This window comes from Pelmatolapia mariae, linkage group LG16_19, assembly GCF_036321145.2.
Source record: "Pelmatolapia mariae isolate MD_Pm_ZW linkage group LG16_19, Pm_UMD_F_2, whole genome shotgun sequence".
Taxonomy (NCBI): Eukaryota; Metazoa; Chordata; class Actinopteri; order Cichliformes; family Cichlidae; genus Pelmatolapia; species Pelmatolapia mariae.
Window position 1 is genome coordinate 35885222 of NC_086241.1, and position 27062 is coordinate 35912283.

General features: G+C 37.6%; 1 long non-coding RNA gene across 1 annotated transcript; it reads left to right on the forward strand.

Moving 5' to 3' along the window:
• The first annotated feature begins 1491 nt into the window (after nucleotides 1–1491).
• Nucleotides 1492–10421, forward strand: LOC134645715 (uncharacterized). The gene is made up of 6 exons (XR_010096578.1): nucleotides 1492–1502; nucleotides 3128–3159; nucleotides 4104–4135; nucleotides 5306–5332; nucleotides 7667–7697; nucleotides 9468–10421. It is a non-coding gene; the product is annotated as an uncharacterized LOC134645715 (long non-coding RNA).
• The last annotated feature ends 16641 nt before the right edge of the window (nucleotides 10422–27062 follow it).

Genomic DNA, 27062 nt, shown 5'->3' on the forward strand with positions numbered 1-27062 from the left:
TACAGCATTTCTGCCAAATCATACTTTCTCTGCTATTTTATGAGATTTGTGCCAAATATTACATTTCTGCTAAATCATACTTTTTCTGCTATTTTATGAGATTTGTGCTATATACAGCATTTCTGCTAAATCATAGGGCACCTATGGTCGCCGGTTCGATCCCCGGCCTCTCTGTCCTGGTCGTTGTGTCCTTGGGCAAGACTGATTGGTGGATTCAAATTTAGCAGCTCCCAGGCTGCTTCACTGACCTTGAAACTTGCTTCTCTCTCCCTGTGTGTGTGTGTGTGTGTGTGTGTTTGACAGAGAGAGAGAGAGAGAGAGAGAGAGAGAGAGCGCGTGCCTTTTTATGGGAGAATCTCATTGTAAGATTCAAATTCAATATATTTAGACTGGTTGACTGAATTAGATCTTGTGTGTGTGTCTTTCTGTGCATGTGTGTTTCCATATGTGTCCACATTTGTGATTGTGTGGCTGTTATATTTGTTTTTTTGGTTTTTTTGCCGTTTGTTTTTTCATTTAACAAGTATATTTGAGGGACCCTCAGCATGTTCAGCATTTTTTCAGCTGTCCATTTTGCTTTTCCAATTTTTCTGTTTAAGTTTTTACTATTGTGCTAAATGATACTATTTCTGCTAGTTTATAAGATTTGTGCTAAATATAGTATTTCTGCCAAATATAGTATTTCTGCTAAATTATAGTATTTCTGAAATTTTATATCATTTGTGCTAAAACATAGTATTTCTACTAAATGTAGTATTTATGCTTAATCATACTATTTCTATATATTTCTGTCAGGTCCCCCAGGCAGCCAATCCTCTGTGAGGACTGAGACATTCAAATTTACAAATCAGGGCCTGCACGGCTTCCCAGCCAGCCAATCATATCTTAGGGATGGGACTTTCAAATTTACAAATCAGAGCTTCCCAGCCAGCCAATCATATATGTGGTTTGAGGCATTCAAATTTGCATATTGGGGCCTTCGTGGCTTCTAAGCCAACCAGTCATCCATGTCATATATCTCTAAAAATTCATATTTTAATGATAAATTGTCAACACTTGACGATTCCTCCATCTCTTCTGAACAAAACGGTGTAAGAATGACCATGTGTAAGAAATTATGGTCATTTGCTTAAAGGGAATCCTTACTGGATAAGGTTTATATATATATTAATATATTGTCTTTAAAACATCTTTGCTGACTGTCCTGGACTGGTTGTTTGTTTGTTTTTTAGGTCTGGTGAACTCTATCACCAGCTATTTGGTGTTGGTTTTCAGGAGAAGAGCCTTCTAATAATATTTATTCAACTTATAGAATTAAAGTTCTGCTATTTTTTTCTGTAGCAAATAAATGTTGTATAAAATATTTAAAATTACCTACATTTTTGATGTTTACAATGACCATTGTGTGTAATACTGGAATTTCCTACTACCCGTGAACGCCTCTTCTTTTACCTGACTGGCTGACATCCGCCTCTCCGCACACTTCGTTGAGTCTGCTCTCGGTGAGTGCTGCTGCTCTGTTTCTCCTCTCCTCTCCTAAGTGTCTGTACTCTGTTTGCGGGATTTGACGAGTTCTTGTTAGTGATTTATAAAGCCAGCCGAGGTATAACTCATATTAAAGTAACACAATGGTTGTTTTTTAGTGAAAAATTGTCATTTTTGTATGTAAAAGCAGTGTTTGATGAGCTAACGCTAACAACCCAATGCTAACGACTAGCGCTCTTATGAGCCCAGTGTGAAATGAAGATAATTCATTTGACTGTAAACCACGGTTATTGTGTTGTTTTATTAATTACATTTGGTGTGTTCGTTTTTCAGTCTGTTAAATAAGGTGCAGTTAGCTCTCTTCACAAATCAGTTAGTTAAAACAGCCTCATTCTTTATGCTGTAAAGTTTTTAACAAACCGCCATCTTAGATTCAGCGGCAGCTGTCGGCAAGATCAAAGGAGCCATTTTACTGCCTCTGACCGAACACGGGAGAAAAAGAGTCACGTTTGTCCAGGTCTTGTGGGTTAATTAAGAGAAAGGAGGGGGGGGAGAAACTGAGGATTAAACATAGGCTATGTCCCCACATACACTGGTATTTTTGAAAACTGAGACTTTCCGTTTTCGTTTTAAAAAAACAATCCCGTCCACATGTAAATGCAGAAATGAAGGAAAACGCTGCTGGGAACATGCCAAAGCAACAGGTGGCGATATATTCCTAACCGTGTAGAAATGTTGGCCAATCAGAAGTCTAGAAGCCTCGGTGAGAAATAGCAGATGGGGCATAAAAGCAGAACCGAGTCATGTGTGTGGAGGGACAGTAACTGTGTGTGTATATGTAAGCATTTAAACACTGCAGAGAGTACAATTAACAGTAACCGTATTCAAGAAATGCATTTCACCGAAACAATAACGTGGCGCACAGTGTGACATCACAACAGGCGCACATCTTTGACACTGTGTTTTCTCCGTTTTTCTCGTCCACACGTAAATTCAAAAACGGAGTTTTCAAAAATATCCTGGCAGGCGTTTTTAGAAATTTCCGTTTTCAGTCACCGAAAACGCCGTTTAAGTGTGGACGAAAGGTGCAAATGCATTGAAAAATCTCCATTTTCAAAAGTACCTGTGTACATAGCTCAAGAATAATAAGAACTCCTAAACAGGAGACTTTAATTTTTAAGAACTGTTTAACAAAGGCTTGTTTGTGCCAACCTAAATCTGCAGCACAGTTTAAATTCTCACTTAGTGGAAAATTGATGAAATAAACAACAGCCCACCTTCACATAAATAAAATATGGCAGTATATTATTATTAGTATGGTACATATATATTTATTTTTAAAACTACAGCATATTTAATGATACTATGTGCAGTTGATAATATTTTAGGAAGTAGAGTTTGAATGCAGACCACCTCAAATATTAAAGCCTTAAAAATATATCGTGCAGTTTTTCATGTATGAGTGTTTTGCAATCTTAAATGAGATGTAGACCAAAGAAAACAGAGGAGAGTTGTTGTTTGTATTCCAGCTGTAGTAAACAAAGAAGTTTAGTGAATCTTTTTGACAACAGAGTGATGCAGTATTGATGCTGATTTGAGTTTTCTGATCCTGTATTTTTGCTCTTTGTCTTTTGTTACACAGAGTGAAATAGAAGCTTGGTTTTGCCTTTGCTGGTGAGTAAACAGTGATTGTAACTGAAGCAATATGAAATTGGGATTGTGTAACATGTTCAGCAATTTTCATACAATAGTTTGGCTTTTTGTGATATCTTGCCATTTGCTCATGGGCAAAAACACATTTAGGATTTATAAGCAGTAAAGCCCCCCACTAGACCTCTGAGTGTCCCTAAAAATGTCCCTGAAGTTTAATAGGCCATTTATGTCTAATTTTAATTTTAAAGGCTTATCAAAGCATTTCTGTAGCAATTATTGTTTTTATTACACATGTTAAGGCCATTTGAGACTCTGCAATTAAATTTTGCCCTCTTTAGACTACAGTGAGTTCGTTTTGTCTGAGGTACAGTGCTGGGAAAAGTCTTTCTTCCTTGCAGATTTATTTTGTCCATGCTTTTTTGTCACATGTTTCAAATCATCTAACAGGGATGATATGAATAAATACAAAAAAGCATTTTTAAAGTGATGATTTCACGTATGAAGCAGAGAAAACCAAACCAGAGCTATCTGTTCTAATGTGAGAACATGCTGGTCTCTAATACCCAGCTGTGGAAGCCCTGATAGCAAGAACTACCATCAAGCATTTATAGTATCAAGTATCATTTGTGATTGTTGCATGCTTTGAAACTGTGATGTTATCATTTGATCAAGTGTGCGGTGCGAGCAAATCATTGCTTGTGGTATCTGCTGTGTTATGTAATAGCACCAACGTATAAGAGCTTTACGTTAATGAGGAATTTCTGTGGCTTATTGCAGATTGATAAAACGACACATCACCTTAATAAAGACGGAAATCTTTAATAAGGGTGTTTATAGTTTATAGTAAAGCTGTTGTAAACAAAGAATTTAACAGATTTTTTTTTCACTACAGATTGTGATGCAGTATTGACTCTGATGCTGATTTCAGTTGTCTGATTCTGTATTTTTGTTCTTTTATTACACAGAGTGAAACAGAACTTCGGTTTTGCCTTTGCTGGTAAGTAAGCAGCAATTGTATCTGCAGTAATATGACATTGTCACTGTGTAACATGTTTAGCAACTTACCTAACATAGTTTGGTTTTTGTGACATTACCATTTACTGATGGGCAAAAACAAATGGTCAGAATTTATACCTTGTAGCAGCAAAGGCCCCACACATGACCTCTGACTGTCCCTGAAGCTTAATAGGCCATTATGTTTGAACACAAACAACTGTTTTTATACAGTTGTTCATGTTCTCCATTTGTTTGTGGATTTACGTAGCAGACACAACTATGAACGCATTTTAGGTGAGTTAGTGTAAGTGGTAGCTTAAACACTTAAGAGCACCACAGTTGTTGAGTTATATCTTCACTCATATTCTGCTTATGTATTACATTAAAGTCAGACCACTATAGAAGTATTTTTGCCTGAGTGAATAGAAGTGGTAGGTTGAACATTTAAGCAATAATAAAAAACTAAGAGAACCAGAGTTGTGAGTAGGCAATGTTGTGTATGTTAAGCCTGTGTGTAATTTATATACACTAAGTTTAAATTAGTTTCTTAATAATTTGCTTGATACAATGTGTTTGAAAATTATATATAAAAGGGAAATATTGCAAAATACAAAAAGATTCCTGCCAACAGGTGCAATGGAAGGAGTTTTTATTATAATTTTTATGAAATTTTAATTGCAAAAATGGTGTGCCACTGTTGTTACTATGACATGTCAAAATTTACATGTATTTTACGATTTACATATTCAGATCAGAACTAAAACCTGATGAGGTTTTCCATTGATTCTATTTTTTTATTTTATTTTTTTTAAATGGTATTCAACATTTTTAATCTGAAATGCGGTTAACAGTTGTGGTTTTTCCGCACTTTATTAAGCACTAACTTGTGATAGAAAATAATGGAGCTAAAAAGCCATAATCTGTACCAACAAATATTGGTGCCTCTTCTTGGCACTTCTGTAGTAAGCATGCCTTTATTACACATGTTATCGCCATGTGAGAGTCTGTAACTAAAGTTTGTCCTCTTCAGACTACAGTGAGTTCATAAAGGCTTGAAGAAATTGAGGATTCTACTTGTTATTTCATGTCACAGTAAATTGGATTGTGTGTGACGAGGTTCAACAGTGTAAGTCATTAAACAGTGATGTGATGTGTTGTTTCCGTTCTCTAGGATACTGATCTGATCGTCTCAAGTCTGGTAAGTAAAGGTTTTGTCTGCAGTACAGTGCTGAGAAAGGGCTTTCTTCCTTGCAGATTTATTTTGTTTATGCTTTTTTCACATGTTTCAAATCATCTAACAAGGATCACCTGGATAAATACAAAAAGCAGTTTTAAAGTGATGATTTCATTTTTGAACCAGAACAACCTGGTCTAATGTAAAAACATGTTGGTCTCTAATACCCACCTGTGGATGCCCTGATAGCAACAATTACCATCAAGCATTTACAGTAACTGGTAATGACTGGTTTACATCACTGGGGGATTTAGGTCCACTATAATTTCAGAATTGTCTTAATTAGATCCAAACAGGACAGTCAAGAAAAGACAAAAGTCTTAATTAAGGCCCAGTATAGGGTTTTCAAGTCATACCAAGTATCTTAATTTCATTAAAGTCCAGACTGATTAGTTTACACCAAGAGTTTTGTTTCATTCATTCAATTGGACTTGCTTGTGTGCTTCAGATCAATTTACTGCTGCAAATCCTAAGTGTGATTAAACTTAAGCCCAGGACCTGATGAGTTAATGGTCCTGAATGTCCTGAAGTTGTAAAGGAACTCTGGGATATCACAGTAACAGCACCATGTTTGACTGTAATGCTGGTGTTTTTCTCTCACTATAGATGATTCAGTTTAGTGCAGTTAGTCAGCACAGCTCTTGGTTATCATCGAGATATTATTAGGCAACTTGTTTTTGCCTGTTCAGCTACAACATCTGGGAGGGTTTTTGTTTTCTGGGATCTCCAAATCCTTAGAAATCTCTTTGTAAACCTTTACAGAACTATATCTGTTTGTTTCACATTACAGCAGCTCACGACTAACAGTTTAGGGACAATTAAATATTCACATAGGGCAGGGGTCTCAAACTCCACTCTTCAAGGGCCGGTGTCCTGAAGCTTTTCCACGTGTCCCTGTTACAAAACACCTGAATAACATTTGTAGGTCATTAGTAAGAGTATAGAATTTGACTGTGTGCTGAAGTGGCATCCCCTAAAACTACTAAAATTTAAGTGTTTGGAAAAATGTACTTCTAAAAGTACTTTCATTACATCATGTTCATTCGCTCATGAGCTGCTATAACATGAATCAAATGGCTGAATTACCACCTCAGCATGCAGTCAAGTTCTGTAGAGTTTTGCTAATGACCTACTAATGTTATTCAGGTGTGTTGCAACAGGGACACATAGAAAGGGTTCTGGACACCAGGCCTTAAGGACCAGAGTTTGAGACCACTGGTGGTAGGGCATTGTGGATTTCAAAAGCTTCTTCCCTTAAATCACTGCCTAGAAACTGCTTTTTGTAATTTGTCATATTGACCTGCAAAATATAGATGGGATGAAAACATAAACATCAGAAATTTTATAGTGGCCTGATATTTTTATCAAGGCTGTTTTTTGAAAATAATCCTGGCCTAATTTACAAAAGATGAACTGTGTCTGAAAGTCATGTTTGTTTGTTTCTTTGTTTGTTTAAGAAATGTGGGAATCTCCAGCAAAGATCTTACATGCAACAGCTCAGATACAGCACTCATTTCTGTTCTTTTTATCATGACATGATCTACAAAGAAATTATCATCATACTAAATTTTGCTAATTAGGCCTTAATATCAGCTATGATAACTTTATCATAGATTTAGTGGAGTGCTTATTGCTGTGTATCAAACATGCCCCAAATGTGACCGAAATATGTAGAAACTGCTGTGTAGAAACTAGCTGTCTCCAAATTTCTCATTTTGCCAAAATTCATACAGAGTGGCCTGAAACTGTCTGCTGTAACCTCAGTGTGTTGGTTTTGTTGGACCATATAATATTTACAGTAAGTTATTGTAGCAGCACAACTTGGTCTAAGTTTATAGACTCTGTTTTAATGTGTTAATAGAATTTGAATGCAGGCCACCTCAAATGTTAAAGCCTACAAACATTCCATACAAGCTATCATTTGTGATTGTTGCCTACTTTTAAATTGTGACATCACCATTTGATGATGTGTGCAGTGCTAGGTGTAGCAAATCATTGGTTACGATATCTACTCTCTTATGTAACTGAACCTAAACTTTGAAGCATTACATGACTCAGAAACTTGTGTGGCTTATTGTAAATGGATAAAACTACATATTACCTTTATGAAGATGATCATCTTTATTAGAGTGCAGAAAAAGAAAACAGAGGAGAGTTGTTGTTGTTGTTTGTATTCCAGCTGTGGTAAACAAAGATGTTTCCAGAATGTTTTTGACTACAGAGAGTGATGCAGTATTGACTCTAATGCTGATTGGAGTTGTCTGATCCTGTATTTTTGTTCTTTGTCTTTTGTTACAGAGTGAACAGATCTTTGGTTTTGCCTTTGCTGGTAAGTAGACAGTAATGGTAATGTTTAGTAATTTACTTACAGTAGTTTGGCTATTTGTGTTATCTTGCCCTTCACTCATGGGCAAAGACAAATAGTCAGGATTTAGAATCTGTAGCAGCCAAGCCGCCACACAGGACCACTGACTGCCCCAGAAAATGTCAATGAAGTTTAATAGCCCATTAATGTCTGATTTTAATTTTTGATGGCTTATCAAGTCCAAACAGTTAAATGTCAGAGATATCTTTATGCAGTTGTTTGATTTCTCCTTATGTTTGTGGATTTAAGTGTGAGTATAGGTGGTACCTTAAACACTTAAGAGCACCACAGCTATCGATTTTTATTTTCTCTCTCATTCCACTTATGAATTAGCATGAAGTCAAAACGCTAGAAGTATTTTGCGTGAGTGACTGACCTGAGTGCAGTTCACACTGCAGGTGAAAGCGCATCAAATCAGATTTTTTTGTCATGTTGGTATCAGTGATGGTATCATGGTATGACAGTGTGAACGGCACAAATCCGATAGTTTAGAAAGCGACTGCTGTTTGAATTTCAGTTGTCTTAATTAAGGTCCAAAATAGTGTTTTGAAATCATTTCAAGGATCTCAATTTCATTAAAGTCGAGATTCCGATTAGTCTACACCAAGACATTCCGTTGGACTTGCTTGTGTGCTTCAGATCCCAAGTGTGATTAAACTTAAACTCAGGACCTGATGAGTTGATGTAGGTCCTGAAGTAGTAAGGGAACTCTGGACCATCACAGTAACGGCACCATGTTTGACTTTAATGCTGGTGTTTTTCTGAAATATTTCTCTCACTTTAGAAGATTCAGTTTAGTACAGTGAGTCCGCACAGCTCTTGCTGATCATCAAGATGTTTTTAGGCAAATGTGAGAAAGTTTTTGTTTTTTGGCCAGTCAATAAATAATTTTGAGTTTAATGGATATAAAGTGTTTAAAGCAGGAGGCCTGAAACTGTCTGCTGTAACCTCAGTGTGCGGGTTTATTTGGACCATATAATATTTACAGTAAGTTACTGTAGCAGCACGTCTTGGTTTGAGTTTATAGACTTAGTTTATTGTTTTAATAGAACGCAAAAATGTCCTTATAACAGTTCCACCATCATTTGTTAAACATTGTCATTCTGTTCAGTCTAATAATTTACTGTAGAACTCTTTAGTATTTAAAGCCCTACATGTACTGTATTTTTGAGATTATAAGGCATAATGTCAATAAACAAGCCTGTTTTTAAGGCACATTAAGCCAAACTTTATTCAAGTCATTCACAACAACTCTCTACACTGTTCAGTTGTAACACATAAAATACAGAACAATACACTCACATTTTCAGTTCATTCCTCATCCACAAATCCATCTAACTCTTCATGGGTTGATCAGTTTGAAATCTGCTTCATAAGCATGTCTCTTAGCATGTGCTAGGTCCTTGTACACACACCATAATGTTATGTTGAAGCACCGTACAAATTACTCTGCGAGGTGCTGACTATGGTAGCCATAATGCTCTGACATTACATCAAGCAGCGCAGCTTTGTAGCTTACCAAAGTCTTACTAAAATATTTGACAGAATTTTGAGCGCTGTGTACCACAGAAATCCCGTTCGAGGTCAGTAAGCATAACCAGAATCGATACATTAGGCACATTGTATGTTTTTGAGAAAATGACAGGATTTTAGGTGTGCCATATAGTCTGAAGAATATGGTAAATCCAAGCATATTGGAAATAAGACTAATTCCAGGCCTTTTGTGTCTTACAGGTGACCTGCTGCAGAAGATCCTCTCTCTCTATCATTATAAGCAATTCTGTCTATCCTATCACTCTCCCGACTCTATCTAATTTGAGCAATTCTATCTTGTATCCCTCTATCCTCTACTGCTCTATCTAATTTGACAGCCATTCCATCTTGTATCCCTCTATCCTCTACTGCTCTATCTAATTTGAGAATCCAAGTTTTCAGAAATCAAAGTTTTCAGAATCCAAGTTTTCAGAAATCCAAGTACCAGTACTTGATCTATCTGTTTCAGAATTCTGAGAGATCTCTGCTCTCACTGCTCCTTCTTTCCTGTCATTAAGCTCTCTCACATTCAGTCATTTTGCTGGAAATTACAAGTTGAATATACAGTAGTAGAATTACAGTACAGTAGAACTTATAGTAGAACCTACTTACACAGCCCTACATTAGTCATTTTAATTTTGCATTAGACTTTGGAATTAACACTGCTAGTTTGGCTTACTTTGATACATTGTATAAAATATCACCTTTTTATAAGTTTATTTGTAATAAGATAATCTGGTTCTTTTGTAATACATACATTCAGATAAATAATAAATTAGATCCAAATACATTTTGCTAGTCTCTTTCATTGGCTATAACATTTGACTGCAAGTTTATAGTATTATTATTTAAGGACAAACCCATTTTGTCACTCAGTGTAAGTATTCAGTTAGTATTGTCATCGAGAAGTGCCTGAGATCCCAGACTTCCTGTTTCCTGACTGCTGCAGAACATCCAGCTGAAGAATCATCACCTGTCATCTTATCACCACACCACCAAAGCTCCATCTATTTGATTTAAATTTTAGATATCTGAAAGATTTACATAAACTCGCATAAGAGCTAAGACTTTTATTATAGCCTGTTGATTGAGATTTATTCTGCATATCATCTTACAGAAGTTGTACTTATTTATCAGTCTGGTTAAAAAAAATATAAGTGAAATTATACAGTTTCTAAAAGAGCTACAATAAAACGGACCAAATTGTTTCCAGAGAACTTTGAATTTCCTTTATTTTGAGTTTGGAGTAAAAATCAGCTTTTTAACGTCTATTTATATATTCATAAAAACGTTTTAAAGTATTATAATAGTACATTTCTCAGATTTAACAGTAACTTGAGGAGTTATACGTTTTTCTGTGTTTCAAGGTTCAGTTTTGTTTATATTTGTGTATAACCACATATAAGCTCCAGGTTGTACTTCAGCAAAATGCCAAGAAAAGGTCAAAGGTCTCAGTCCCAGAAGCTTAGACGTCAGAAGGAGAAAGAACAAGTGAATGTTTCTCAGAGCAGTGAGCAGGTAAAGGTGTGTGTTTCAACTTTTCCCAGCACTGAAGTGCAGAGCAGTGTTCAGACAGCCACAGTGTCTTATGCAGATGTGGTAAAGAGAGGTGTTCCCTCAGTGTCTGTCCCAGAGCCTGAAGTTATACAGGTAATCCATATTGAACCCCAGGTAACTGTACAAACACAGCATGATTGTGAGACAGCCACAGTGTCTTATGCAGATGTGGTAAAGAGAGGTGTTCCCTCAGTGTCTGTCCCAGAGCCTGAAGTTATGCAGGTAATCCAGACTGAACCCCAGCTAACAGTACAAACACAGCATGATGAACAAGCTCCAGAACAGTCTCATGTACAAGTTACAAACACTGAAAGTCGCCCACGAGTGAGTAGCATCTGTGCGTCCCGAAGCCAGGCTTCTCCTAGGTATGGAAAATACCGGAATCAGCAATGCATGGCTAACAGTTTGGTTTTCCTGTCATTCTTACATGAGGATGAATTTATTACCAGAGCAGATCTAAACCGTGTTTTGGACAAAGGCCATGCCATGCATTCAGATGCCAGAAAGAGGTTCGTGAACAGCCTGTTTCTAGCCACCGATGAGCTTCCCACAGTGGTCACCAGCCGCAGACACGAGTATCAAGTTGACATGTCTCAGTTAGCTCATTACGGCACATTCGATGGTACAGATCACCTTCAGAGCCTTGAACAAGGACTACAGTGTTTGGCTTCAGAAGTTCGCTACGCTTTGCTAGTCATGGGAGGAACAGTCATCGCTGTTTGCAGGCTGACTTCAGGTGAATATGCATATTTTGACCCTCACCCACGTAAGTCTACTGGTATGCCATTGTCGCTAAGTGTAAGTGGTGGAACTGCAGTCATGTTAAGATTCACATGTCTCAACAACATGATTGACAGGATCAAACGTTTGTACCGAATGTTTAGCATCGCCCCATCCTGCACTTATGAGCTACAGCCTGTCGAGTTTCACAGTGGAAACGCTGCTGACCAAAGAGATGCCGATGAAAACAGACAAACAGCTACAACTGTTCCAGCACCAGCTTTAAATGAAGCTGTTCATGAAATAAACTCCCAAACATCTACTGACCAGACACAGAAGACTGTGAGAGACACTTTAACCACTGAAGTGACATCATCCAGAGTGGATTATTCAAATGAGACAGCTGCTACTGAAAAAAACCATCTTCCTTCTGAGTATTTAGAAAAAGAAACACCTGCATCCTCTGTGAGAGAAACGCAGGTAACATCAGATTCTGTTCCTCAGAATGATTCAAACATTGCCTCCAGTTCAACTAAGATAACAGAGGAACTTTCACAAAAACTGCTGAAATATAATAAACAGCAAAAGAGAAAAATAAGGAGAAGAATATTAGCCCAAGAAAAACTACCACAGAGAAAGGAAAATCAGAAAAAGAAAGAAAGGCAGATGTACAGGTTTGATGAAAGCTTCAAGACAAAGAAAAAAAACTCAACCAGGAAGTGTAATGATCCTGATCAGAGACAGAAAAGGAGTCTGTACAAAAATGAACTGTATAAATTAAATGCTACCTATAAGGAGAAACAGAGAGAACATTTTAGAAAGATGTATAGAGAAAGTGCTAAAATAAGAGAGAAAAAAAGAGAACGTGTCATAAGGATGTATAAAGACGATTCTTTATTCAGAGAAAAGCAGAAGGAACGTATGAGAAAAACATATAAAGAATCTTATAGACAATCTCCTATGTTTAGAGAACAGCAGAAGGAACGTATAACAAGAACATATAGAGAGTCTCCCCAATTCAGAGAAAAGCAGAAAGAGCATAAAATAAGAATATACAGAACTTGTGCTGGATTCAGAGAAAAACATAAAGCTTACATGAGGACATATGTATATAATATATATAAAGTAAGCGAAGAATTTAAACAGAAAAAACGATCCTACATAACAAAGCGTTATGGAGAAGAGAAACAATTTCAGCAGCAACACAAGGACAATATGAGAGAACAAATGAGAGTAAAATATTGGAACGTTTTTTCTTTCAGACAGATGCATAATGTCAGATGTGCAATGAAAATAAAAAGAAAATATCGTCAGATGCATCGACCAGCTGAGAGTTTACAGTATGATCCAGATAACAGTTTAATGAATGAGGCCATATCTCGTTTCAGATCAAACATTAAGTCAGCACCATCTTATGTTTGTACTGTTTGTCTAAAATCTTCTTTTCCTAATCAGGTGAAAATCTGCAAAAGAGAAAATTACTCAAAACATCAAACTGTAGCTCAGCAGTGTCTAACTGGTAGATTTGTTCATATGTGTGATGAAGCATGTAATGATCACTGCAGCTTTCCTGTTGAGAGAAAGAAAGAGTATATCTGTCACACGTGTCACAGTTCCCTCAAAAGTGGACGCATGCCGAGGCTTGCTGCTGTCAATGGTTTAGAACTGCAGGATATTCCAGCTGAACTGTGTGATCTCAACATTCTGGAGAGACATCTGATTGCCAAATGCATACCATTTGCTAAGATTATTCCTCTTCCAAAGGGGAGACAGAGACTCATACGTGGTAATGTGGTGTGTGTACCATCTGAGGTCCAACAAACAGTTGACTCTTTACCTCGGCTCAGAAGCCAATCACAGATAATGAGGATCAAGTTGAAAAGACGACTGTGCTATAAAGGCCATCAGCTGTTCCAGACTGTCACCTGGTCTAAACTGATCCAAGCCCTGCGTAAACTCAAACAGATTCATCCACAGTACACAGATATTGTTATCAGAGATGATGCATTGCTTTGTGATCCAACGTTACCTGATGATGACAGCAGTGATGAAGCTAGCATGGGAAGTGATGATTATGATGAAGCAGATTTGATGGAAATTGACAACTATGAAAAAGACGCCCTTTTGAGTGAAACTGAGTCTGAAAGTGAACAAGATATTAATATGCAATCCTGTGATGAACAACCAGAGGGACAAAATCCTGAGGAACCAGAAAGTGATTTGAACAATGGAGGTTTTGCTCTAGAAAGTTGTCTGCAGCCTGTTGACATTTCAGAAGAGATTCTCTCTTTCACTGATAACACATATTGTGTGGCTCCTGCAGAAAGAAACAATCCAGTTAGCTTCTTCAGAACTCCTCATTTGGAAGCCATGGCATTTCCTGTGCAGTTTCCTAACGGTCAGAATACACTGGATGAAAAGAGACGTCTTAAACTCACACCGAGTGCTTACTTCAAGTCAAGGCTTTTCAACATTGATGCAAGATTTGCTAAAGATACAAATTACCTGTTTTTCTCACAGTTTGTTACTGAAATACACCTGGCTAATTCCAGCATGACAATACAGCTAAGGAAAGGTAAAACTATGACCAAAGATGGACGCAAAATCACATCAGGAATGTTACAAAGTAAGACAGAAGTAGAGAAGCTGGTAAGAAATAAAGATGCAATCAGATTTATGCAGCCACTCAGAGGAACTCCAGCTTACTGGCAGAAAACTACCAAAGATCTATTCAGTATGGTTCGTCAAATAGGAACACCTCAGTTCTTTGTCACTTTCTCTGCTGCTGAGATGAGATGGCCTGAAGTGATTCAAGCAATAAAGAGACAGCAAGGTGAAGAGGTTGATTTCGAAGCCCTGGACTGGTCAGAAAAGTGTGAAATTCTAAGATCAAATCCAGTAACCACCATGCGAATGTTTGATAAGCGTGTTGAGGCATTGTTCAGAGATTTGCTTTTTTCTCCTGCACAGCCCCTTGGTGAGATCATTGATTACTTTTACAGAGTTGAGTTCCAGCACAGAGGCAGTCCACATATACACATGTTGCTGTGGATTCAAGAAAAGGTAGAAGTAGATGTGGATGATGACCAAACTGTCTGTGACTTTGTAGACAGATACATCTCAGCTCAACTCCCTGATCCAGAAAACCAGCCTGAACTGCACAAAAAAGTCGCTGAACTACAAAAGCACAGCAAAAACCACACAAAGACATGCTTTAAGAGTGTGAACTCTGGTTGTAGATTTGGGTTTCCAAAACCACCAGCCACAAGAACAATGATTGTGAGACAGGATGAGGATTCAGACACTGAAGCTGCAAAAGCCAAACTCAGACCTTTGTTGAACCTGCTGAAGGAACCTGAAGCTGCTTCCCTCACCATAGAGCAGATTCTGTCACGATGCAACTTGACAATGAATGAGTATGAACAATGCCTCCAAGACATAAACAAGAAAACAGCTCTTATTCTGAAACGTGACCCAAAGGACTGTTGGATCAACAATTACAACCCAGACCTGCTTGAAGCCTGGAACTCTAATTTAGATGTCTCATTAATTTTGAATGCCTATTCATGTATAGAATACCTCTGTAAATATATAACGAAGAAAGAATCTGGCCTCTCTGAATACCTGAAGACAGTTATTGACAACTCTGCAAAGAATACGGTCAATGAATGTGATGAAATGAGAGCTGTGATGCAGGCTTACTCAAAAAAGAGAGAAATCAGTGCACAGGAGTGTGTGACTCGAGTCTGTGGCCTAAAAATGAAAAAATGTTCCCGCAGTGTTGTATTTGTACCAACAGATGATAACCCAGTAAAAATGAGTCGCCCCATGAGCTACCTGGAAACCACAACACACGACAGCTGTAATATTTGGATGACAAGTTTGAGTGATAAATACAAATGCAGACCTGAGACACCAGAATATGAGGAAATGTCACTGGCTGATTTTGCTGCCTTGTGCAGGTTGGTGAGTGGTCCAAATGAAGGAAAAGATGTGCTTCCTCTTCTAAACCAGCTTGGATTTGTACAAAGGCGAAAGAATGATAAACCAGCTATAATCAGGTATTACCACAGCTCACAAGAAAAAGATCCTGAGCAATATTATGGACGGCTGTTGAGACTTTACCTTCCACACAGATCAGAGCACGAACTGAAACCACAAGGATTCCAAACCTATCAGTCCTTCTACAACTCAGGTTTTGTACGACTTCCATGTTCAGACCACAGTGAGTCTGTGAAAAGGGTTGTGAAGAGAAATAAAGACAAGTATGAGAAGAACTCTGAGGATATTGAGAGTGCACTGGAAGAGTTTGAACAAAATAGAGACGTTGTGATTGATGAATGGTGTAATCTTGCTCCTGAATCTGAAGTTGTGAGGTTGCAATGTGATGAGAATCTTCCTGAGAGACATTCTGATGATGAGAACGAACAGGAGAATGTTCCCGACTACAGTCGTCAGTCTGATGCTGTAACAGAGATCAGAGCCATCAGAGAACAACCTGCAGTAGATCCAGCTGTGGTACGTGTAATGTATCAGAATCTGAACCAGAAGCAGGCCTGCGTGTTCTATGCCATAAGAGACTGGTGTATTCAGCGAGTTTGTGGTTTGAACCCCGATCCGTTTTTCTTCTATATCAACGGTGGTGCAGGAACTGGAAAGTCACATCTGATTAAGTGTATTCACTCTGAAGCATCAAAGATCCTGAGCAGACTGCCTTCTAATGCAGAAGAAGCTGACATATCAAATCCAACTGTTTTACTGACTTCATTTACCGGTACAGCAGCTTTTTCTATCAGTGGCTCTACGTTACATTCTCTACTGAAACTACCCAGGAGTCTGAAACCACCCATTCAAGGACTTGGTAACCAACTGGATGAAGTCAGATCTGAGCTTATAAATGCTGAAATTATTGTTATTGATGAGATTTCAATGGTTTCAAAACCCCTTTTTGCCTATGTGGATGCAAGACTGAAACAAATCAAAGGCACTCAGAGACCTTTTGGTGGAATGTCAGTTTTAGCTGTTGGAGATTTTTACCAGCTGCCACCAGTGCGACAGTCTAAACCTCTCTGTGTTTACGATCCAGAACAGATTGACCTATGGCAGGAACATTTTCAGATGATCACTCTAACCGAGATCATGCGTCAGAAAGATGATGTGGCCTTTGCAGAGATGCTGAACAGGATTAGAGTCAAAGAAAAGACAGATGAGCTTTCTCAGTGCGACAGAGATTTGTTGTCACAGGCTGTGACTGCACCAGAAGAATGTCCAACTGAGGTCTTACACATTTATGCCACCAACAAGAATGTGGAATCCCACAACACAGATACCCTGAAGAAGCTTCATTCAAACATTATAATCATCAATGCAGACGATTTCCAGAAGGATAAATGTACAGGCAGAATGGCACGAAGAGACAGACCATTTACAGGTGGGAGAAATGATTTACCTGACACTCTGAATGTTGCTGAAGGAGCTCGAGTCATGCTGACCAGAAACTTGGACACACTAAACGGTTTAGTCAATGGTGCTTTTGGTATGCTGATAAAGGTGGTGAGATCTGAAAATGATGGACAAATAATTAAACTTGGGCTCAGAATGGACAACCGGCAGCCTATGAGACACAACCGCAGTTCTAATGCAGCATCTGATGACCTGGTTTACATTGAGAGAGCAGAGGAGAGTCTGAAGTTTAAAGGAGCGGTACGCAGACAGTTTCCTGTAAAGCTAGCATTTGCCTGCACAATCCACAAAACCCAGGGTCTTACAACACAGACAGCTGTAGTTTCAATGAAGAACATTTTTGAACCAGGTATGGCTTATGTTGCTCTCAGCAGGGTGACGTCTCTCAGTGGACTCTATTTACAGGACTTGGATGAGAAAAAGATTTACGCCAATCCCGAGGTAACTGCAGCGCTCCAAACCATGAGACAAGCCAGTGTTGAGGAAATGATGCCTCTTCTTCAGCTCAGAGAAACAGCCAGCAGACCTGACACTCTTACACTGATCCATCACAATACGGAGGGTTTACCATCTCACATCAGTGACATCAAGAGTCATCATGAAATGTGTTTAGCAGATGTTTTGTGTCTCACTGAGTCTCACCTCCAAGGCTCCTTTGTTGCAGACAGTCTTCATTTGGACGGCTACACCATGTTCAAACGCAACAGACATGTGTCCTACACAAACTTTCCTCACATGGCCAGCAGAAGTGGTGGGGGAGTTGTTGTGTATTTGAGGAATCATTTTCAGGTTCAGGTAAAACAGTATCTGCATAATGTCACTGATCTTGAGTTTTTAGTGTTGAAGGTTCAGGCTCCATTCCCTGCGCTCATTGCTGTTGTGTACAGACCCCCTGACTACAGTTTGATACCATTCATGCAAAACCTGGTAAGTCTTTTAGATTCCCTTGAAATAATGGACTGTCACCCAATAATTGTGTGTGGAGATTTTAATGAGAACCAGTTGCAGAGTGGAAGGAAACAGATTCTGGAGCAGTTTCAGTCGAGAGGGTATTCACAGCTGATCACTTCTGCCACTACAGACAAGAACACCCTGCTTGACCTCATTTTTATTTCTCAGCCACAGCAAAGTCTTCATTCAGGTGTCCTGAGAACATATTACAGTTACCACAACCCTGTGTTTTGTGTCCTGTCCTTGAGCCAATCATGAAGTCGTCTGGTGAGTTTTGAAACAATTACAGATCATGTTTGTTACAGAGTTTACTGATTGTAGAGCATGAAAAAGATTTTTCATTGAAAAAAGGGTCTTCACTACTCTGTCAGAAGACCCTCTCTTATTGCAATGTTATTAATCATTTCACCAAATCATTGCTGAATTTCATTTTTTTTATTCTCATGTTTTAAATGACTAAATCTTTTTACTGTGACGTATGTAGCTCAACAAACGAGATCTTCCCCTGCAAGGGCTTTAAAATATGAAATAGTAAATAAATAAATCCCAGATAAATGCAGGTATTTATTATGGGTCACATGAATAAATACAGACAATTATATTTTCTTGATTATAGTAGATTTTGTATAATCAAAAGGTTTTGTGATGAATGAGTTTTAGCTAATCATGTTTTACAGGTAAAAAATGTCAAAAGTTTTAAACTATCTTTAGGCTACCAGAGATGTCTATAATGATACATTATGTAGAGAAAAACATTAGTACAGCTTACAGAATATGTATAAAAACTGATTTAGAAGTAAATGGATAGTTTTCTGAAAGTTCCCGAATACAGTTTAACACCACCCACCCAGCTCAGCCCCCAAGTGTCTATGTAATGCTTGTATGGTGTGTGAGTTTGACTTGGCCTTTATCCGGGTGGGTTTGGGTTTGGGTGGATAAAGGCCAAGTCAGAATTCTCTGAGCAGCTGGAAAAAGCTGCTACTAAACAAAGACATCAGAAAGTGTGGGCTTTAGGTGTAGCCCACGCTTTCTGATGCACTAATTAGACTTAGTAACCGACACCCCATACCAGCATTACATAGACACTTGGGGGCTGAGCTGGGTGGGTGGTGTTATAAGCACTTGTTTTGTTAGATGTATTTTTTCAGACAGGGCACAGTCTCCTTTGTGGCAAAACCTTCAAACTTCACCATCCTCAGCTGAAACAACAACATCTTAACACCATCTTCATGAACTGCTGAGCCAAACCTGATCCATCAGTGCTGGACTGCACAGATAACTACATGCCACAAGGAGACTGCTGTGTTATGAACTGCCATACCAGTGTGTCTTCAATGGAGAAGATGACACACCCATCACCTGACCTCCTGCCTGATCTGGAGACCATCATCATGCTGCCACACTACACACCTCTGAGACCATCAATGATGACTCATACTGAGGAAACTGTATTTCCTGTCAGAGATGCTCAGTGATCCTCAGAGCAGAGAGAGGTATGATTCTTTATCTTTGATAAAAAATGTCAGTGTTTTTAATTCAAGTAATTAATTAAAATCCTGTGTATTGCATAAATAACTCCACACTCAAATGATTAGACTTGTTAACACTTTTTGAGTTTTAATTCACCATTATGGATTACAAATCTATGCTTTTTCTACTCTGTCTCTCGGTGCAGGTATTGCTGTCTTCTGAGTTCTCCAGTGTCCCAACTGAGACATTCAAACCTCATTGCAGAGCTCATGTCTTTCCTCACCATCATGTGAGTGTGAGATTGCTCTGGATTCTGGTTATGTGGCCTGCAGCACCTATAAGGTATTTCAGTATTGTTCATTGTATAACTTATTTGTAGTTTTTAGGGTTTCTACAGACAAATAAAATGTTCCTTTTTCGGTATTTTTTAGAACAAGCTCGTCCAGTGTGCCTGCATTCCAGCTTCACAGAAAAGAACATCAGACACCATTGAGGGAGGATAAGAAAGACAGACACAACAACATTGTCATCCCCTATGTAGCCGGTGTATCAGAAAAACTCAGGAGAGTTTTCTCCAAATACGACATCCCAGTGTACTTCAGACCCAGCAACACACTCAGACAGAAACTGGTTCACCCGAAAGACAAAACTCCTAAACACAAACTTAACAATGTGGTGTACGCTGCACAGTGCAGCGAGGAATGCCCAGACCTCTACATCGGAGAGACCAAACAGCCACTTCACAAGCTCATGGCATAACATAGAAGAGCCACCTCCACGGGACAAGACTCAGCAGTTCATCTGCATCTAAAGGTCAAAGGTCACTCTTTCGAGGATGCCAATGTTCACATTTTGGACAGAGAGGACAGATGGTTTGAAAGAGGAGTGAAAGAAGCCATTTACGTCCACTGTGAGCGACCATCTTTGAACAGAGGCGGTGGTTTACGACACCAACTGTCTGCCATCTATAATCTAGTTTTGAGTTCCCTCCCCAGACACCTTAACGCCCACTCACATCCTGGGAGAGGGGGTGGGTGATTTCCTGACCTCAGGAAATCACATAATAGGGTGGGGCCAGGTTTCACAATGAGCTCACCCGAAACCCTGGCTGATTGGGACCCACACCCACTTTCACACCTTGGCTCATGTGATTAGGTAGTGGATCAGGGGGTCCTTTGTCCCTCTTTGGGGGGAAACTCCCACTGGGTTTAAATCTGGGAGTCTCCACCACTGACCCTTAGAACTGAAGAAGCTTCTCCGATGAGAGGTGAAACGTCTTCAAGGAACTCAAAGAAGTCCAGACGCTTTTCTTTCCAAGCTCCTTAGACTTCACTTGTGTTAATTACATTTTATTTGTTGTTGTTTTCTTTTAGATTTATATGCAGTGATTGGATGTGGTGGAGCTTTGTTAACCGTGTGGAAAACATCTGTTTGTGATGATATTTACAATGAGGCTTTAAGGTGACAGTTTCCATGTAATTTCAATCCTTTTACTATGCAAAAACATGTTTGCAATTAACATATTTTTTCAGTTTTGTCTTTTGGATTTATGGTTAACATTCCTCTGTGACAGCAAATACTAAACTGGTCCAAGTAACCAGCATATCATTGGTCAAAGGCAAAAAGGACCACATGTCACACTAGCAATGAATTTTTGACTGTGTTTGTGTTAGTATAGAGTAGGTCTAACAGTGGTTTTCCACATCTGCTCTAATATATATAGGTAATGGGTCAGACATATAAAGTCATTTTGAAAAGTTCATAAAGGTCATTTATATGTGTTCCTCTTTATCATTTTATATCAGGTCACACAGCTGACTTGAGTTTTGATCAGAGTAGAACCATAACATTCATGCTAATGGTTCTACTGTTTACAGTTACTTCATGATGGATTTCACCCTGGTCACAACACTATGTGATAAGCTGTTAGAGGTAAAGTTAACCCAATTAATACCTCATCATAAGTCACTCTCTAACGCAAAGCAGTGATTATTTTTCACTGTAATTTATTCCACAACAGTGTTCTTTATTTGATCCTCATTTCTTTAAATATGCACATCGATTGTTCAGCTGTGTGACTCTCCACACCTCAAATATATCACAATGTGGACTTCATTTCATCAAATCATCTTGTGCATTTATTATCTAAATGTTTTTTGTGGGGTTTTTTTTTTGTTTGTTTGTTTGGGGGGTTTTTTGTTGCCATTTTTACATTTCACCAACTGTGTAAATTCTGCAATTTTACCTTGGTTTTGTTTCACATCAGTTTATCTGCTGGCTGGTATTCCTGTCTTCCTTCTCTCACCCCAACCGGTCGCAGCAGATGGCCGCCCCTCCCTGAGCCTGGTTCTGCTGGAGGTTTCTTCCTGTTAAAAGGGAGTTTTTCCTTCCCACTGTCGCCAAAGTGCTTGCTCATAGGGGGTCATATGATTGTTGGGTTTTTCTCTGTATCTATGAAGCGCCTTAAGGCGACTTTTGTTGTGATTTGGCGCTATATAAATTGAATTGAATTGGTTTTCTTCCTTTTCTAATCTTTCTGGTCATTTTTCACAGTTAAACAAGTAACTTTGAGGTTACTTCATCGTTTTCAGCTGTTATCTGGTTACAGTTTTTTCCTAATAATTACATTTCTGCAAAATTATAGCAGTTCTGGTAAGTTGAAATATTTCTGCCAAGTTATTAATTTTCTACTAAATTATATCATTTCTGCTAAGTTATGTTATTCTAAATTATTACATTTCTGCTAAGTTGTAGCTTCTGGTAAACTACAACATTTCTGCTGAATTGTTATGTTTCTTCTAAGTTATTGCATTTCTGCAAAGTTATTACATTTTTGTTAACTTGATGTTGTTCTGCAAAGTTATTAAAATTTCAACAACTTTTTAAACACTGACTTTGATTTCTTCAGCTTCTTCAGCTATTTTCAACTATTTTCAGCAGACAGCTTCAGCGTTCCAGCATCCACACTGCATTTTCGCAGGAAATGCAAATTTTTCTAGTTTTTCTAGTTGTGTGGATGCTTTTTGCATCCACACTATTGAGTTCCTGTTTCTCTTTATTCTTTATTGTGTGGATGCTTTATGCATCCACACTATTGTTTTCCTGTTTCTCTTTATTCTTTATACTTTATTATTGTGTGGATGCTTTATGCATCCACACTATTGTTTTCCTGTTTCTCTTTATTCTTTATACTTTATTGTGTGGATGCTGGAGGCATCCACACTATTGTTTTCCTGTTTCTCTTTATTCTTTATTGTGTGGATGCTGGAGGCATCCACACTATTGTTTTCCTGTTTCTCTTTATTGTGTGGATGCCCTCAAGGGCTTCCACACTATTGAGTTCCTGTTTCTCTTTATTCTTTATACTTTATTCTAGTTGCTTCCGTACGTTTTTTGGACTTTAACTACTCTCTCAGTTTTCAGCCGATTTTTACCATTCAAACTCTATACTGTTCTGCTCTTTCTGGAGATGGGTGCTATATCTTTTGGTGTTTATTACTATTATACTTTTTAAAATATTACACTTTTTTCCTTTAATTTGTCCCATTGAAATGAATGGAAAACTTCCACAATTCTGGTAAAACTTGCTTGTTTTTGAAACTTAACTACTTTGTCATACTTTCACCTAGAAACTCCATTCAAACTTTAAAATGTTCTCAGATTATTGGGCTATTCATGAATGATTCAGCTTTTTCAGATCTTCTACCGTTTTAATCTTATACCTCTTTAAGTTTTCATTTGCAAAAATGTGATTTTTCAGAAAATACATGCGTTGCTATGGTTGCTATGCAATTAAGTCAGAGTGAGTGCTGGTCCGTTCTGAATTTTCTCTTCATGTCTAAACAACTTCTTGCTACTCACTCAATTTCCACTCAACTCCCACAAATTATACATCAAAACGTAGGTATTTTTGCTGGCTTTCACAAAATGTCACTATCATTCTTGTGGGATTTACACATTTTTTGCAAATCTCCTCAGAGCAACACAAAGTCTGAAAACTCTCCATACAAAGTCAATGGAGAGTTTGTTCAAAATCAGCGCTGGATTTCTCTAATGAGAGGCATTTTCAAATCGTCATATCTCCTTAACAAAACAGAGTTTAGACATGAGGCTTGTGCCAATATATCTTCAGACATCCCTGATGCTCACAATTCAAGAATTATTTCCTCACCTATTACCGTTTGGCCATGAATTACACTTGTTTGAGCATAGGAAATTTGTCCCTCGCTCAGATTTCTTCAGATTTCAAACTGTGGAAATGAGGCACTTTTTTCTCTCGTCATATCTTTTTGATGGATTTCCACAGAGACCTGAAAATTCCCATGACTGTTCACCAAAGCCTGCTGTTTCTTACGGTGAAAGAATGATTTTGATGCTCCATATAGATTTAGAGTTACAAAACATTGTTTGAGGGCAAGTCAAGGCAGTTTTGCTTTGCCTCTGCTCAGTTACAGTGTATTACAAGTCATATATCTTTAATAATTTATATTTTATCTCTGATTTATGAAGACCTGCAGATTCCCCCATCTCTTCTGAACAAAACGGTGTCAGAATGAGCGTTCTAGCCCCTACAGTTAGGAAATTATGGCCATTTGTTCGAGGGGAATCCTGAATGTGAGAAATACACTGCAGAAAACTCATACCTCTCTCTGTGTCTGTGTGTGTAAGTGCTGATTACAGCAGGTGCAGCTAATTTAGCTGACCTAGATATACCAAGCCCAGACTCTTAACAGCCACTGCTCCCTTTAGGCTCTGTGTTTGTGTGTCTGTATCAATATTTCTCCCATGTTACATATTACTCCTCCATAATAGTATTTGTGCTAAATCAAAGTACTTCTACTACATCTTAGTACTTCTGCTCAATCATAGTATTTCTGCTAAATCATAGTATTTTTGAAAAATCATGGTATTTGTGCCAAATCATGGTTTTAGGGCAGAACCATAATATTTATTTTATGTTATGAGATTACTACTAAGTGGAGGAATGTCTGTTATGTTATAGTTTATGTGCTGAATATAGTATATCTGCCAAATCATAGTATTTATCCTAAATCATAGTATTTATGCCAAATTACAGTATTTCTGCTAAAAAGCAGAAATAGTACCTTTTAGCAGAAATTTCTGTGAAAAGATATTATTTATGTTAAAACATAGTATTTCTGCTAAATCACAGTATTTCTGCCAAATCATAGTATTTGTACTTATTCATAGTACTTGTGCCAAATCATAGTATTTGTACCCAATCATAGTATTTCTGCAATATGATTGTATTTGTGGCAAATCATGGTATCTTTTTGCCAAATCATGGTATTTGTGCCAAATCATGTTATTTGTGCCCAGTTAAAATTTCTGTTATATTATGGTGTTACTACTAAGTCGTAGAATTTCTGTTATGTTATAGTATATCTGCTGATTATAGTATATGTGCCAAATAATAGTATTTATAGCAAATAATAGTATTACTGCCCAAACATTGTATTTCTTGTAGTATTTGTAGTAGTAGTTGTTGTAGTATTTGTGCAAAAACATAGAATTTCTGCAAAATCATAGTATATCTGTTATGTTATAGTATTACTACTAAGGCATAGTATTCCTACCAAATCATAGTATTCCAAATCATAGTATTACTGCAATTCCATAGTATTTGAACGAAATCATAGTATTTGTGCAAAAACATACTATGTCTGCAAAATCACATTATATCTGCTATGTTATAGTATTACTACTAAGGCATAGTATTTCTACCAAATCATAGTATTCCTTCAAAATCATAGTATCACTGCAATTTCATAGTATTTGAGCGAAATTGTAGTATTTGTACTAAATCATGGTACTTGTACCAAATCATAGTATTTTTTGCAAATCATATTATTTGAACCAAAACATTGTATTTGTACGAAGTCATAGTATTTCTTCTAAATCATAGTATTTCACCCAAATCTCAGTACTTGTGCTAAAACCCAGTATTATTGCGAAATCGTAGTATTTGTACTGAAACATAGTATTTGTGCCAATAAGAGTATTTGTACTAAATCATAGTACTTGTGCCAAATCATAGTATTTCTGCCATATTGTGCTAGTTGTGCAAAAACATAGACTGTCTGCAAAATCATAGTATATCTGTTATGTTATAGTATTACTACTGAGTCACAGTATTTCTGCCAATTCGTAGTATTTGTACTAAATCATACTACTCGTGCCAAATCATAGTATTCAAATCAAAATATAGTATTTGTATCAAAGCATGTATTTGTACGAAGAACAGTATTTCTGCCAAATCATAGAATTACTGCAATTTCATAGTATTTTGAGGAATCCCTTTTGTTATAGTATTACTTCTAAGTCATAGTATTTCTGCTTTGTCATAGTATTTGTACTGAAACATAGTATTTCTGCCAAATCATAGTATTACTGCTATTTCATAGTATTTGAGTGAAATTACAGTGTTTCTGCAAAAACATTGTATTTCTGCTAAATCATAGTATTTCTCTCATCTTAAAGTACTCAATTATTGTATTTGTGCCAAAGTTTAGTATTTCTGCCAAATGATATTATCTCTGCTAAATCATAGTGTCTGCCAAATCATAGTATTTGTGCCAAATTATGGGATTTTGCCAAAACATGGTACTTGTGCCAAATTATAGTATTTGTGCCCAATTAATATTTCTGTTATGTTACAGTATTACTACTAAGTCGTAGAATTTCTGTTATGTTCTGCCAAATCATAGTATTATGGCTATTTCAAAGTATTTGAGTGAAATTACAGTGTTTCTGCAAAAACATTGTATTTCTGCTAAATCACAGTATTTCTGTTATCTTAAAGTACTTGCACTCAATTATAGTATTTGTGCCAAAGTTTAGTATTTCTGCCAAATCATATTATCTCTGCTAAATCATAGTGTCTGCCAAATCATAATATTTGTGCCTAAGCGCAGCATTTGTACCAAAACATAGTATTGCTGCTATATCATAGTATTTGTCCTAAAGCATAGTATTTCAACAAAATCACAGTATTTCTGCTATGTTATAGTATTTGTGCTTGTAGAAAAACCTGTGTTAGTGTGAGCTACATTACCAAGCAGCCTCTGAGCAGTGAGGGAATTCATGGGACTTCTGAGCTAGATGGTCTTCCTTCGTTCCTGGGCTAACGATTGAGGAGAGAGCTGCTGGGAAGGGGAGCAAATAGCCCATCCTGTATTTGTTGGGGATGGTGTGTGTCACATAAACGTGAGTTAATGTTCCATGCTTAAGATGTTTACCCTGCTACTTGTGTGTATTGGTTTTAGTTACCTTTAGCGTATGTGCTAGTTAGCGATAGCTATGGCAGCCCAGTTATTTGATTGTTTTGGGCTTGTTCCTGCTTTGTTTGTTCCCCCTGCAAATTTATGTCAATTTGTACACTGTAATATCGCTGTATTACGTAGTGGCTAAGTAGGAGGCTGACTGTTACTAAGTGCATCAGTGTACATAGGTCATCTCTTGTGTTGGAGTGCCCTCTTGTGGCGCCTTTTGGGTAGTGCCTTAGTAAACGTGAACACTGCAAAGAAGTGGTATCAGACTGGTTTGTAGTGGAGGAATTTGTTGCCAGTTTCTTTCATCTTTAATCCGTATTCATGTTGTAATGTAGTAACTTTT